General features: G+C 37.5%; 1 long non-coding RNA gene across 1 annotated transcript in view; it reads left to right on the forward strand.

The window, feature by feature from the left end:
* The first annotated feature begins 2,562 nt into the window (after positions 1-2,562).
* LOC107079881 (uncharacterized) overlaps positions 2,563-14,816 on the forward strand; it is a 37,798-nt gene continuing 25,544 nt past the window's right edge. The window contains exon 1 of the long non-coding RNA XR_001480788.2: positions 2,563-2,732. This is a non-coding gene — a long non-coding RNA (uncharacterized lncRNA). The remainder of the gene's footprint in view (positions 2,733-14,816) is intronic.

The raw sequence follows: 14,816 nt of genomic DNA on the forward strand, positions 1-14,816 counted from the left end.
CAAATCTACAGTATAAATACCTAAAACGGTATCTAGGCACACATGAAGAGAATATTCCCAAAAACAACAACAGAAAAATCAATTTTTCTCAGGTAAATAAAATCAGCAATCATTTAAAAAAACCATCATTCTAAATAAAACACTGCTGATGCTTTTTTATATAATCAAGAAAAACGCTTTTTGGTTTCTGGAAATTCTCTAACAGAGTTTTGAAAAGCAGTCCTTCTTTCTGTCTTCCACAGATCTTCTGCTATCTCCTTTCCTAGTCTCCACAGATTTCTCAGGTAATCATTTTTGTCAGTAACGCAAACGGACAGACTACCCGCATCCTTGACTGGAACTTCGATGGCTTTGAAAACCCCCACATTCCTCAACCTCCAAGGTGTGTCCTTTTCACCACTTACTATGGCCCAAATCAAAGACATAAGGTAGTCTGAGAGGACAAATGAAAGAGCAGATTCAGTACAATGAAAGCAGCAGTCATGGAAAGGTTAGGCAACAGATCCTGCAACCGTTCCTAAAACTGGGTTCTTTCTTTCCTACAGGAGTCTAGACACAGACTAGTTCCTCTTTTCCTCCTTGTTGCTAATATACACCAGATTACTGATCCTGGGGTGTGGCCGATTACCCATAAAATGAATCATATTTGCTCTTTTCTCTCTGTGGAATCTCAATTGGATGCTAACTAATCAGTTTAGACAGGTATGTCTCATTTACACTCAAATAGGTGGCTTTAAAAAAAGACCTTACTTTCATCATTACACGGTTGATCTTCAAGAAGTCTATCGGGTTGAAGGTGTCATTAATATCATTCAAGTAAATGAAAAGCTTCAAATGTGATCCAGTAAAGAGTTGAGGCAGTAGACAATGGGATAATTCCACTCCTAACAGTGAAGTTATTTTAAATGTTTTTAAAATAAAGCAAAGAAATTCTGATTTCCTCTCACCTCCTGCAAACATCCAGATTAGATTAATTGGTGTCTCTATGTCTGTAGCTCCTCTGCATTTGTCCACACACCTTGCAATGGACTTGAATTCTGTCCTGTGCTCCCAAGACAGGTTCCTGTTTTCTCCAGCTCTTACCGCATCGCATAGGGTCTTCTACAAGATCTGACACAGATTTCAGTCCGTGTTCGTGACACTAACACGAGTGACACCACGTCAATTGTGCTTCATCAGTAGGGTAATCCTGGTTACAGTTAACCCCTGAGATTGCCCAGGCAATGTTTTTGGAGAGCACTTACAGTTTGCCAACTGTTTGTTTTTTTAACACAATTTCCAGTGTTTGTATTATTGAGAAAATATGGCTTTAGAAATAAAATAATTAAATTCAGAAAACCAGTTGCTATAACTTATTTAAACCCAATGAGACAGAAAATCCAGTTTCTACCAAATCATTAAAAATTGATCACCTTTAATCCACAACATCCTTGAAATGACATCATCTGGAGGGCTGCCAGGGTTAAGCTGGGTAAACCCCACAGGTTTCATGTGCATTCATTTCCAAACACACCAAGACTAAAATCGCCAAACAAACACTCATCTGAAACTGTTTTTATGTGCTCTTCAAACACCTTTAATGGCATACCAAATCTGACATAAAATGTGCCAAAATAATTACGACAGCAGAATGTTTATTTTATTAAGTAAATATACACATGGTACAAGGAACCCAACAGGACTACATAACTGGATGAAGACCAGCATTAACAGCAATCCTTTTTATTTTCCTGCACTACATAAAAGACGTCTATTTATTCTTTGATTACTTTTACTACTAATACTTCTGGCTCGGTATTTTAAACTCAATGTAGACATGCTTGAATAACCAGATATTATTTAACTTCACAAGTCAAACACTGCTTGCTCATAGAACTTAGCTTTTAAAGTCCGTCTCTGGTTCTTGTTATTGAAAATCTAGTATATTGTTTCTGGGCTTCTTACTTATCTCACAAAGAAATTAAACTGCCACAGTGACCTCACACTATATGTGGGATATCCGTTTCAACTTTACTATGAAACAGAAGACCAATCTTCACCAATCTTCACTTAAAGATAGAAGACCATCTTTTCAACGGCATGGGCAATTTAGTTTCCATTGCTCTCCCAAATAAAGTATAATGTCCAAAGAGCTCTTGAAGATTGATGGTCTCTAATATTGCACCTAACCTCCCTGTTACCTGTACCATTAATAAACAAGAGAAACTACTTCCACAAAAAAAGAGGTGTAATTTAACTAAGAAGGTTTCTAATTCAATTAGTAAATAATTTATTTGTTAGTTTTTAAAACAGAACCTATAATTTCTATAATAGCCTTGCAAAGGCTTGATATATTACTATGATGCATTCTGTGTACCTCACACACAGTTTCTCAAAGTTGTTGTGGCGGCTGACATCACCTCCAGAATCTCTGCCAACAGATAATTACGAACACAGTACTATGTCCCCTTATTTTAAGGCGAGTGATAAGTAAAAGAAACAAGTTCTGAAAAGTTGCCTGGTGCCAACAAGTCTTATATTTAGAAAGTACAGAGTCTGCTGCCAAACTGTTTTAATAGCAGAGCCTTCTGTCACAGAGACAATGATACAATAAAGGAAGAAAAAAGAACTACAAGTGATAGCTGTCAAATACATCTAAAAACATTTTATTTTTCCAGTTCAGACCAGTGACAATTTCAAGAGGTACCAGAAATGAACACTGCCCCAGTTTCTCACCGAAGCTTCCCTTTCAGGTAAGTACTTATGTACTTAATCATTGTAAACAGACAAATGCAAAGAGACGTTTAAAAAAGGTTTAAAGTGCATAACAGCTAGTTTAGCCTGAACATGTCAAGTTAATTAACTATTAATATTATTGCTGTAAAGTTTCAAATCCACAGTATACTATATGACTTAAGTGTCTCCTGTTCTTGTACAACTGAGTTCACAGTTATTGGATTGAAAACATAAATGAGCAAAGATTTATTTAAATTAGCTGAAAATGTTAAATTAGGTCCCAACAGAACCACAAACAGGTAGCAGTACAGAGTAGTATTCAGGGCCTTGGACTACAGAGGGTCATGGTTTCAAATCATGTGTGTGACACTGCTATTGTACCCTTGTGCAAGGTTATGGCTCAGATCGTGCTAGCAATTGTGCTCTATAAATAGGTTCACTCTCCAGGTTATCACTTTACATGGTATTTGGTCTCAATTTATTTATCTAGTTAATACAAGATTTAAATTAAAAAGCATACAGATCTCAACTGAATTATGCATTTCAATAGCTAAGTTAAAAATTCTTATGGCTTAAGAGCTGAAGCTTACCCAACTGTCTGAAAAGTTCAATAAATGAAAACCCAGAGGCACTAGTGTCAGGAAGACCAGGACTAAGATTTGCTCTGTCTTAAGTTGTGGTACACAACATCAGTTTCCCAGGGTCCAAGCCAGGACATTAGACATACTGTAGATGTTAAATCATCAACAGATGAAGAAGGTGTTAAAATGATTCAAGCTTACAAGGTGATCGATGATTAAGACAGTGAAGAACTGGTGTCATTTCAAGACTAAAGAAAGTGTTGCTTAAACACACGGCTATCCCATCTTAACTGCTAACAACATTTTAATTTCATCTCCCCATTATGCATGAGGCCTTCCAATTGATCTTCTCTCATCCCTTGGGATCCAAGGCACAATCTTCTTGATCTAGATTTTTTTTTACTGTTCAGCATATCCAGCCACTTTTTACCAATGTTAATTTATATTGCTTTTAGTTTTTTAATAATTCTTGTTTTAGAGGCCCAGTTTTACATCCGTAGGCAAGCACAGGGTACAACCACTGGTTGAGGACTTTGTCTAACCCAAAAGTAGTTTTGCTTTAACACTGATTTAACGTTCTAAAAATTTGCATCCCACTTCAATGCTTCCATTTATTTTAGAAACCTGCCTTTCTTTCACCCCTAGTGTGGCTATTTACAGATAATTAGAGGCTATATAGAGGCCTCTAGTGGAAGGTTGTAGCCTTTTCTTAAGACAGCCTGCTACACACTAAATCTAAAACAAAGGAGAGTGTACAGTATATAGCATTCAGACATTTTAACAACAGAGATAGGACACATATACCAGTGAATTATTTACACATGGGGCATTATTAACGTTTAGCTTTAACAAGCTGACATTTGGATGAACAAATGTTAAGTATGCGTTTCTATTATGCTTTGTGGTAATGTTGCAAAGGTGAAGTACATAACAAAACTAAAAAACAAAGCTCTTCAGGTGGTGTAGGTGAGAGAATGCTGCTTGGATAACACAAGAAATTCCACTCCCCTCCAAGTAAAAGCCACGGTATACAGTTGCCAGTATTATGCAATGTCATCTTGGTGGCCAATCAAACTTTAATTTGTTAATGTACATCAGCCTCCTTGGATTCTAATCAAATAAAATCAAATGTCCATCAAGCTGGAAAACGCCAAATGTGAAATGATATATCTGACCTTCAAGTGAATCAGCATTTTTGATCATAGACTGCTTAGTCTGGAGACAGACTTCAGTTATAAAAAACAGACAACAGATAGAATTGCAAAACCAGACAGGGATAAACAGTATGAGAATAAAACCTTTCAAAGGTCAGGGTATCCGAACTCCAACTAAAAAAGAGTTAAATGGCTCCAAATCATTGATAAGATTCCCTTCCACACCCCCTATCTCTCTTTTGCTTTTTTCCAGGAATACAGGTGATCTTGTGTTTTGTATTTGCATATTTCTTTTCTCTGATTTAACACATCCCTTTCCACAGCCCACACAAGACATGACAAGGTCTTTTCCCATCCTCTGCCTTGATAGGGATGTTTAGATCCAGCTCCCAGCAGATTACTGAGAGCTCAAAGAAACTTTATACAGCTCTGATGACTTCAATGATGCAATTATTTCATTTTGACGTAAAGTATTTGCATATTTTTTCAAAGCTGCTATAAAGCTGATGGTGTAAAAGCCAGAATGGATTAAAGGAAAGCCGTGAAATGCTTTCAAGGTCAGATAGTTGAAAGTTTTGCTGTATTATTGCACAGGAACAATTGTCACAGATTCGCTTTGCCAAGAAACTTAAGTTGACTTAACTACTAATAGGAGCTCCTGGTCATCAAGGCAAGCTGTTTAATATAGCAATGTCAAGTCTATATGGAATACTTCTTAACAGTAAGAATGGATACAAATAAACCCTTGCAGTCTCAACTGCCACCCTGTCTTCCTTAAGGTTGAGAGTTCCTGGGAGAACCCAGCTTTTTGAACCTGTTGCATCCCACTGTTACGACCTTAAAATAATATATCTAGGTTTTGACCAAAAGCCGCAACATAAAAAGAACACCCAAAAGATTGGATTCTCCTGGGAAAACTAACTGACTAACCAAACCAAAACAAAAATACATACAACATGTCTTTCCCCATCCCAAAAGCCACATACCGCTCAATTATCTCCATTCCCCACACGTATCTGATCTCTCAGCCGCCTCCTCCCCCTGTTTGCAGTCTCGTCTTGACCTTTTAAATGCTCCCACTTCTTCTACTTAATTAATTAATTGGCAACACCTGGGAAAAGAGGAGAAAGCAATTAGAAAAAAATAAAACTCCAACCAAGGACTGTAACACCACAGGGCAGAGATTTTCGTTATAGTGTAAGGAGCAGATGTAGATTTTCTGCATCCGAAGCAGCTTTAGTCCAAGGCTGCAAGTTATCAAGTTATCCCCTAAAGGGATTTACATCCTCTATTCTCTGTCTCTGTTAAACCACTTCCTTCTCCAGAGCAGAATCCCAAGGGCTGCTCAACCTATCATTTCTCACTTTGTTGTTACATGCTCCCGATTGTTATCAACCACCAGACACCCAAGTTTTTGCTGTAGTGTACAGTATTCTGCCCAACTGATCTTTTAAAAATGGCAGGGCATTTCTATTTCATTTATTTACTAGTCACCAAGATGGCTCACTGCCTCTCTGAATATATTGAAGTTCTACATGCTGATGATGCACCCGCTGCTCTAGACAAATCAAGGCAGGGATTGATTTGCATTTACAGATTTGACGGATGTGTACTTTTATGATCCCAGTACAGAACATTACTGTTGCAACCTCCTCTTCCTGATTGAAGGTCATACCTACAAGATTTGCATCTCACCATTCAGGCTTTTCCTTAAACCCCCAACTATTTTCCAAGTGCACAGGGACAGTAATGGTCCCCATTCACTAATGAGACATTAAGCTCTTTAACTATCTACAGTAAATGGCTCGCTGGTCCTTGGCCACTCTGGTGGTGGGGTCTGAGGTGGGGGGAAGTCTTTTGCTTTCATATTTTTAAAATTAGGAAGGTTGCTTTAAAACAGGTAAAGTTTACGTAGCTCATGAAGGAGAAATTATTTATGGCCACTTCTCATATGATGAAGTTGACCAGGACTTGAAGAACCTGAGAGAATAGAGGCCTTTCTCTTCTTAAAGTGTTACAAAGTGTTAAGCTGAAATCTGTGGCCATGATCCCCACCCTACTGACAACCATGCTTTATAAGCTACACTTGCTGTGCTCCACCAGGGCATATACTGTACCATTGCGTGTATGGGACAGGAACCTTCAACATGTCTAAACAGCTCTACGTCCTTCCAGAATAGGGATCTGGCCCAGCAGTTTCCTGGAACCAATTGAAACTAACCAAATGGTCTTGACATGACACTCCACCACTTTGGGCCTGCTTACCCTATTGTTGTGCGAAAGCTTGGGTACCCCACTTCACGAAAATGTAAAGACATTTTATGGGATACCATTTCAACAAAAATTCCAATGAGATATCATGACTAATTAAAGAAGAAGGGTGGAGTCAGAACCGAGCACTTGCAACCAAATAAGCATTTAGGATCAAATATTGTCCTCTAATTTGTGGCATTCTATGTGTTTTCATGACCAGTAGAGAAGCTTAAAAAGTGAATTTGTATTATCTTGGTGATGTAATTTCAATTTAATTTTTTGAAATTGAATAATCCTTTGCAATCAAAAGCAGGTTACATAATTAGAGACAGAGATATAACTTATGAGACTAATTCATATGAATGATATTTAAGCAAATTTCATAACATATTGACAGGACTGAAATGGAAATAAAAACATATTTTCATATCTAACCAGACTTGCTTTCCTCATATAACACAAATTTAAAAATATGTCCACATACATTTTACCTGTTTTTTCATAGCAAGTTAAAGGTTCAGCGAATAGCTCAATATATTTTTTGTGGAAAACCCCAGGAGTGCACATTTACTGGGCATCTGCTTCGCTGCAAAGCTTGTATTACTTATTTTAAGGTAGCATTAAAAACTGTTAATGTTTCATTTCTTAGTAAAATTCAAACTGTTAATGTTTAACAAAACTTAAATTTGGGCCCCAGACGACCATAGAAACATGGAAAACACAACCCCTTTTACCATTAGAAATGTGTGTTTATAGCAAAAGGCTGTATTTGTAAAATTGGAAAAAAAATATGACTCAGGACTTGTTCATTTGCAAGGCCTTTTCTTATAGGCCATAGGCATTTTCCATGCCAGTGTCAGAAATGGTTAAGGTACCTTTTTAGTCTGTGGAAACCCTTTAAGTAAAGGTTGTTACTCTGGAGACATTCCTATGGGTCAAACAAACAGAACAGAAACATGGAACTGGGAAACAAGGCTTTGTGTTTTTCCCCAACTTGTTTTTTTAAGAGGCTGAATCCTTTATTTTGAATGGAAACTGGGCCAAGGACTTTGAGACTGGGCTGAATGGTATTTTTAATGTTAGGTGTATGAGACTCAAAGGGATTCTTCTAGAGCTAAAGTGGTTTATATTTATAGGATCCATGCGCAAAGGTAATGAACAAGCAGTCCTTTTAGGTGTAGGACAGAGTTTGGCTGTTTCTGCTACTTCAAGAAGACAGCTTCATGGCTTTTGGCCAATTTATACAAAATTAGTGTTCCCCTGGCCTTGAAACTATACCTATAGAAAACTGCAAATACCCCAAAATACGCCCTCACCTATAGACAGCCCCACAGTTCTCAAATCAAACAGACCACATGAAAATGAAGGATATACCAGTTCCATATGGGACCTCTAGAATTGCACTCAATTCAAATAAACAGTTTCCCTTTTAGAAACACAGTAATCACACCAGTAGGATTACTGAAATGGAGCAATGTGAGGAGACATTTGTACCCAATGAGGAAAGTAATACAATTTAATTTTTGTTCCTGGCCTAATGCAATTATTTTCGTTCTTTTCCAAATAGTATTTTTGTTGCAAATAATATCGGTGGTGGCTTTGAAGTTAATGAATACGTACAAAAGTCTTCGGAGTATTTTAATTTTGATCTTTGAAATGTACAGTTCATGAATTTGGTGAGCTCTAGTACAACGCCGCACTGGACATTAGTCAACACAAAACCACAATGCAGTCTGGCTCGAGCCAGGAGTTTCGTGTGAGAGGGGCCCAGGACCAAAGGGAAGGGGAGCTCAGGTCATGATGGAGAAACTGTAAGAGAGCTACCACTGAGCCTCCTGGCAGTCCACAGGCGGTAACACTGTCCCTTATGAGCAGCTCAAGATCCTCACAACTCAACAGTTTTCTCACTCCTTTTGTCTATTTTTATTTTTTAAAATTATGCATGTCCATTTTCAGAAAATATGGAACACATTTTGCTGCAGAACATAATGCTTTGAAATGAATCCAGTAACCATTTGTTGAAAGACCCAGGCTCCACCACGTACCGAGAACAAACACAGATTTGTGCATGACTTTCCAATCACGGGAATATATCTTTAAAGAAACATGTTGACAGCTATTGACCAAATAAAAAAAAAAGAATCACATTTTTGATGAAAACAGCTGATGAAAGAAGATGATAAAAGTATAGAAGTGCAGCTGAAATCTGTAAAGCGTCTTGTTTGGGTTTGAGAAGGCAAGACACTACTACTTTATTTTGACTATTTTTAAAGACAGTCAATCAAAAACAATACATTTTTGGAAATGTTCTAAAACATTGTTGAAGTCTGACAATTTCCAAGTAACTATCAATCTTCAGGCACAATATTTATGTTTGTGGGTCTAACTGCAGCCAAAAAATCTATTTTCCTTAGTTGGTTGAAGACTAAGACACCATTAAATCACACTTGGTTGCATTCATTTGTAGAATGTGCTCTTATAGAAATGATTACATCTAGTTTATGTTTCTCTAGCAAAAAAATTACTTGAAGGTTCTTCAGTCTCCACCTTCCATAGTCACATATAATCTTCCATATCTATGGAAGACAGAAGAATGTCTGATTCCAACACCCGACAAGTTGCTAAGAAATAATTATTAGAATCAGGGACAAGGTTAAAGCTTTCTTCAGATAAATGTAGAGTTATAACATCAATCGTGAACTGAAAGAAATGCAAAAAACAAAGATCAGGGTGGAAAAAGAACAGTCTATAAAAGTTAAAGACCAAATCACAGCAAATGTGGGTTGGAAAACTTATCAGTTGAGGAAGCTGAAAGCAGTACAAAGTAGATTAATCATAATCATAATCATGAGATTGTTAGTAACAGAAAAAGCACTTTATGGTTTTGTAGCCCAGAGCTGATTAGATCTGAGATATAAGAAGATCTGGCAGAAGCATGAGATGTTCATTATATCCCTGCATGTGAATCTCAAAGCCTGTTTTTTACTCAAGCAATCCAGATGCTGTGAAGTCAATGAGTAGAGCTTAAAGGAAAGCAAGCATGTCTTAAGGGGAGCTCATTTATCCCGAGTACTAATCAACACAGTCTTCAAACTGCTAGCCAGTTGAATATGTCCAATCCTGAACAAGGGGAGAACTAAGAATAGCATTAGACAAATCAGAGGAGTTCACAGATTTCAAATATCTAGTGTAAAAGTAATGCATCTTACTTTTAGGATACAAACATCAAATAACACAGCTTTAAGATAAAAAATATATAGTTACATTTCCTGAATATCATTATCATTTGGCCAGAAACACAGACCAAATCAAGGGTCTCACAGCAAATGTGGGTTGTAATACTTACCAGTTGAATAAGTTCTAAGCAGTATAAAATAGATTAATAATCATATGCAGATAAAAACACATGGCAGGACATAGGAGGCCCTTAGCCTAGTAAAATCAGCAATGCAGTGGGGCCAGAATTTATGAATAAGATATTAAAAAGAGGTGACAGAATAAACAGATAGATCCTTAATAAATAAGTCCTTCCTATAGAATGTAGCCAAACTACCACTGTGACCATCAGAATGGAGTTTCCTTACATATGTGACACCGTTACATTCAACACAGCTTTCAATGCTGAAATACCTTAATGTTTCAGTCTTCCAATTTAGGGACCGGGTGTTAAAAAAAGTTCTTATGTCACAATAAGTAACAGGGACATTTGGATTTCTCAAATAATAAAGCAGCTGCAGATACAGATGACAACACATGATGTTTATTTTGCAATGTTTGGAGCAACTTGCTGTTTTTACAGCTTCACTGTTTCACTGAGATGGTCGGAATCAATCCACATGCCAGGGTGTTAACAGTCAGTATATGCCCCCAGAACACCTCTGTGCAAGTACTTTGGTCATACAACAATACTAAGAGCCCAGTTTAAATACAGGGTGGGGTAAAGGTAGGCAAAGCAAAACAGAGGAGATCAGCAAATGAGTACTGTACCGGACAGCCATGGTAAATGTACCTATTACTTCAAGTTGTTGAGCATATGGACTTTGCTAGGTCCATATTAAAGTTCTTAAAGCCACTATGAAGATTAGAAACTATGCCCTATTTAAACAAATTATTTTCTATCAGATAGATTAGATTTAAATCACAACAAAGCCCTTCCAATAATACTAACAACCTACTCTAACCTACTGTATGTGGGAGGGGAAGAAGACAATAAAGGATAAAAGGATAAAAATCAGGCTTAGCAGTCATCAGCCTAAAAAGAATGATGCCTCTGCTATGCATCTATTTGGACCCAGATTGAAATGGTTTAAGACATCTTACTTTTAAGTGAGCTTTTAACTGAGCAGAAATAGCCTATTCTAGAATCTATGACAAAAATGGTTAGATACTGACCAACCGTTAATGAGAAACCTTTTATAACAAAGGGATATTAACTGTAAATGTGTGGGATGAGAGATAAATTCCAGGCCTTAATGATTCATTGACGATATGTGTTATCAATTGGAGAGAGAATTGGGTCTGCATCTTCTGAGACAAGGCTTTAAGGTCCATTGCCTAGAGGTTGCCCCCGAGGTACCAGGCAGATTTTTCAAGCTGCTACCATTGTAACTTGCCAGGTGACCTTTCAACTAATATGGTTCTGAAGGTAAACTGGTACAGACTTCCTTGCCACTGGTCATCCTGTGAGTGGGCCTCAGGAAAAAGTCTGTTGAGAGTAATGAGAGACTGCTCTCTAGTCCAGAAGAAGCTTGATGGCATGCTGGTGACTTGTTGGATACTGTTTCCTAAGAGACCGTCATGGACTTGCATTCGAAGCCTTGTTTCCATAAGATGGCAGGATATTCAATCTTGTTTAAGGTTACAGCAAATGTGACGGCTTATTTAAATTTGTTTAGGTAATTTTCACTGTGGAATTCAATGAGGTGAGGGTTCCTGAGAAAGAAATGATCATTTATGGAGAATCTCTGCTTGAAAAGTGTAGAAGTAGTAACTATGGGTAGTGTGCCTTTTTGTAACATGCAACCACGATGGCCTTTCCTCCTGACTAAACTGATTTGGCAGTCAGGAAAGATAAGTCTGTTCTCAACATCAGGCTTGATATGCCCTTAAGCTACTCAGATCATTCAGTGTATGACTCATGCTACTGGCACCACTGAAGCTTATTTGACCGGTAGTTCCTCAGTTGGCACTGCCAGTATCAATCCCATCTAACAGTGTCAATGATTCAGGGAAATGCACAGGGAGCTCTTTCAAAGAAATGCATCAATATCTTTACCATTTGGAAACTTCCTACAGTTTTATTTTATGCATGGTGTATACCAAAAGGAGAATACGTGTGATAGTTTGCTAAACATGTGACAGTACCTAAGATATACTGTAAGTGCTATGATTGTTCTTGAAGTACTATCAGTCGAAAATGATAAATTATCTTTCAGTACCATAATACTATTTTTCACTGTACTTGTAAGGTTAAATGATAAAGCAAATTTTAATGTAAGCACTGTTACAGTATAACAAAAAGCCCATTATCAATATTTAACAAATGCTGTAAAACAAATCATTGCAGAAAAAGCTTAATACGAGAAAATATAAGTTCTTTAAAAACAGCTGATCTTTATGTTGAGCACTGCATTATTGAGGAAGGCTTCTTATCTAATACTGAGCTGATAACTGGGACTTCCAGTAATAAATTAATAACTCCAGTAACTGATGCTTATTTTCCTTGCTGTAAAAGAGAAGGGGTTTCTCATAATTGATTTAGGCTGCACAAGAAGCTTTCTGAGAGGAAGCAAAGCTGTTGTTGGATATACAGATCTGCATTATATACCACACAAACAAACATCAGCCTAACATAGCCAGCCAAACTTGATTAGGGCTACAAATTTCTCTGTGAATGATATAGAGTATCAATCATCCGTATACAGTGTCCAACTTTAAAACATAAAAGAGGGAAATGTGAACGTGTACCAGCCTTCTCTGATCATAGTGATGCACTGCCAATCACCATACCCACTTTCAAACTCCCAAAATGTATTGTGTTGAGTTCAAAAGTACATTCACAATGTGGTGAACATTTGAAAAGCAAAGCTTTTATTGAAAGTTAGAGACAAGGCGGAGGGAACGAGAAAATCATTCTAGTATCAAATCTAATCTGGTGAGCGTGACTTTAGCAGGCTACACAGGGTGGTGCAAGGAGATGCAATGGTTTAGAAATGAGCTAGAAATTTTAAAGCAGAAACAAAAGTAGCTGTATTATCCTGCAACTCACTGAAGCTGAACAGGTGTGACCCCTCCAGGAAAACTAAGGTTGCTTCTGGAAGCCGGTATTTTAGTCATTACCATTGAGGATCTGAATTGTCTGAGGTGCTCCTATTACTACAGCCATTTGAACTGGCAGTCTCACCTTTTAAGTTTAAAGAAAAACATTACATCCAGCTGATCGCTTCTGGCTGCTAGTTTACGAGTTTGTCAGCTCAGGAGGCCAGAATGAATGTTGCAGCTTCAGATGTGAGGGGCAGAATTACAAAAAGTTCATGTAGTCGATCTTAATGGATAAACGAAGGAAAGGAAATTCCTTCACTCTTGCTGAACAAATTGGTCTTATGATTAGCCCGAAACAGATATGACCTTTGATTTGTTGCATCAAAGGGTTCAACTGGGGAAGCTTGGCAAGTCTGGGAATCACAATGTAAGAAAGGAAATTGTCATTTAGTCATCTCAACTACTGTACCTCATGGTATAAATGAATATCCAATCCCATATTGAAATAACAATACAGAGAACTTTCCAAAAATTGGAATACATAGAAGAATCCCAGTGAAGTACACCCCTAGTGAGTGGTCAGTAGAACGGATGAATGAATGTGAAAAATGTGGGCCCTCAACAAAAATCCAATACAACCCTAATGTTGTTGCTGAACTGTTGTGAACAGTGCTAAGTTTCTGGAAATATTTTAACACATGCAAATTGTCATTTCTGAATGAACATCATCTGATAAGGTAAGCAAAACTCCATTTATTTAGGCATAGCATGCGCAAGTTCATTTGAGTAGTTTTCATTTTTTCCTGCCACCTCTCATTTTCTTCCTCTTTAGTTTATAGATGTATCCATCTTATAAAAAAAACAACAATAGGAAAACAAAATAGCTTCATAGCCCTAGACTTCAATTCCTAGTAACTTAATGATCTAAGAATGCATTCAATCCAGTTCTCAAGAAATGACGCTAAATGATTAAAGTACTATAATGATTTAGAAATGGCACTGCTGCCTCACAGCAATGATGCATTTAGTTCAATCCCTGGGGTGCTTGTATGTTCTCCCTGTGTTTGCATGGGTTTCCTCTGGGTGCTGCAGTTTCCAAAGACATACAGTACTGGCAGGTTAACTGGCCCTGGTGGGAGGGTCTGCGTGTCTGTGTCTGTGTTTGTGTGTTCTATGCAATGGATTAGTGTCCCATCCAGAGTGTACCCTGCCGTGTGCCTGCTTCTTGTTGGGATAGGCTCCAGCTTCCCTGTGACCCTGAGTTTGAAGAAGCAGTTAGAAAACAGATGGATGTAATATTAGAAGCATATAAACTTAGATCTCAACAGAGTGGCTGGTGAACTCTTTCCAGACATTGTCTCTTGACTCTGTGTAAAGAAATGTCTGCTTTTTTTCTGTATGGAATGCTATCTTATACATTATTTCCACTTGTTTTCCTAGGTCTGTGTATGAATGTTGATCTTGAAGCTCTACCCTGGATTGAATTGGATTAAATACCAGAATCAAAAATGTATTTATTCACCGCTCTTCTGACCATTTCAGTTCATGCCAGAAACCAAGTTAATGAAATGATTACATGTTAATAAAAAATAGCAAGCTGACAGCATCAAAAGTCAGCAGTAGGGATGTTTGCCTGGCCTTGTTGAAGGCTACCAATTGCAACTACTCTGGCTATAGGAGCATTTCAGCTTTGACATTAATTGGAGCCATTAAAACTACAGAACAGGATCAATGCTTCAGGTGTTTTGGGAATGATAAGTAATTGATTATCCTTTTATTATAACTGAAAGATAACTTGGCATACGACACAAAATAAATTCAGTAAATATGTCCTTTCCCGTTAAATCAATAC

Source organism: Lepisosteus oculatus, chromosome 24 (genome assembly GCF_040954835.1).
Source record: "Lepisosteus oculatus isolate fLepOcu1 chromosome 24, fLepOcu1.hap2, whole genome shotgun sequence".
Taxonomy (NCBI): domain Eukaryota; kingdom Metazoa; phylum Chordata; class Actinopteri; order Semionotiformes; family Lepisosteidae; genus Lepisosteus; species Lepisosteus oculatus.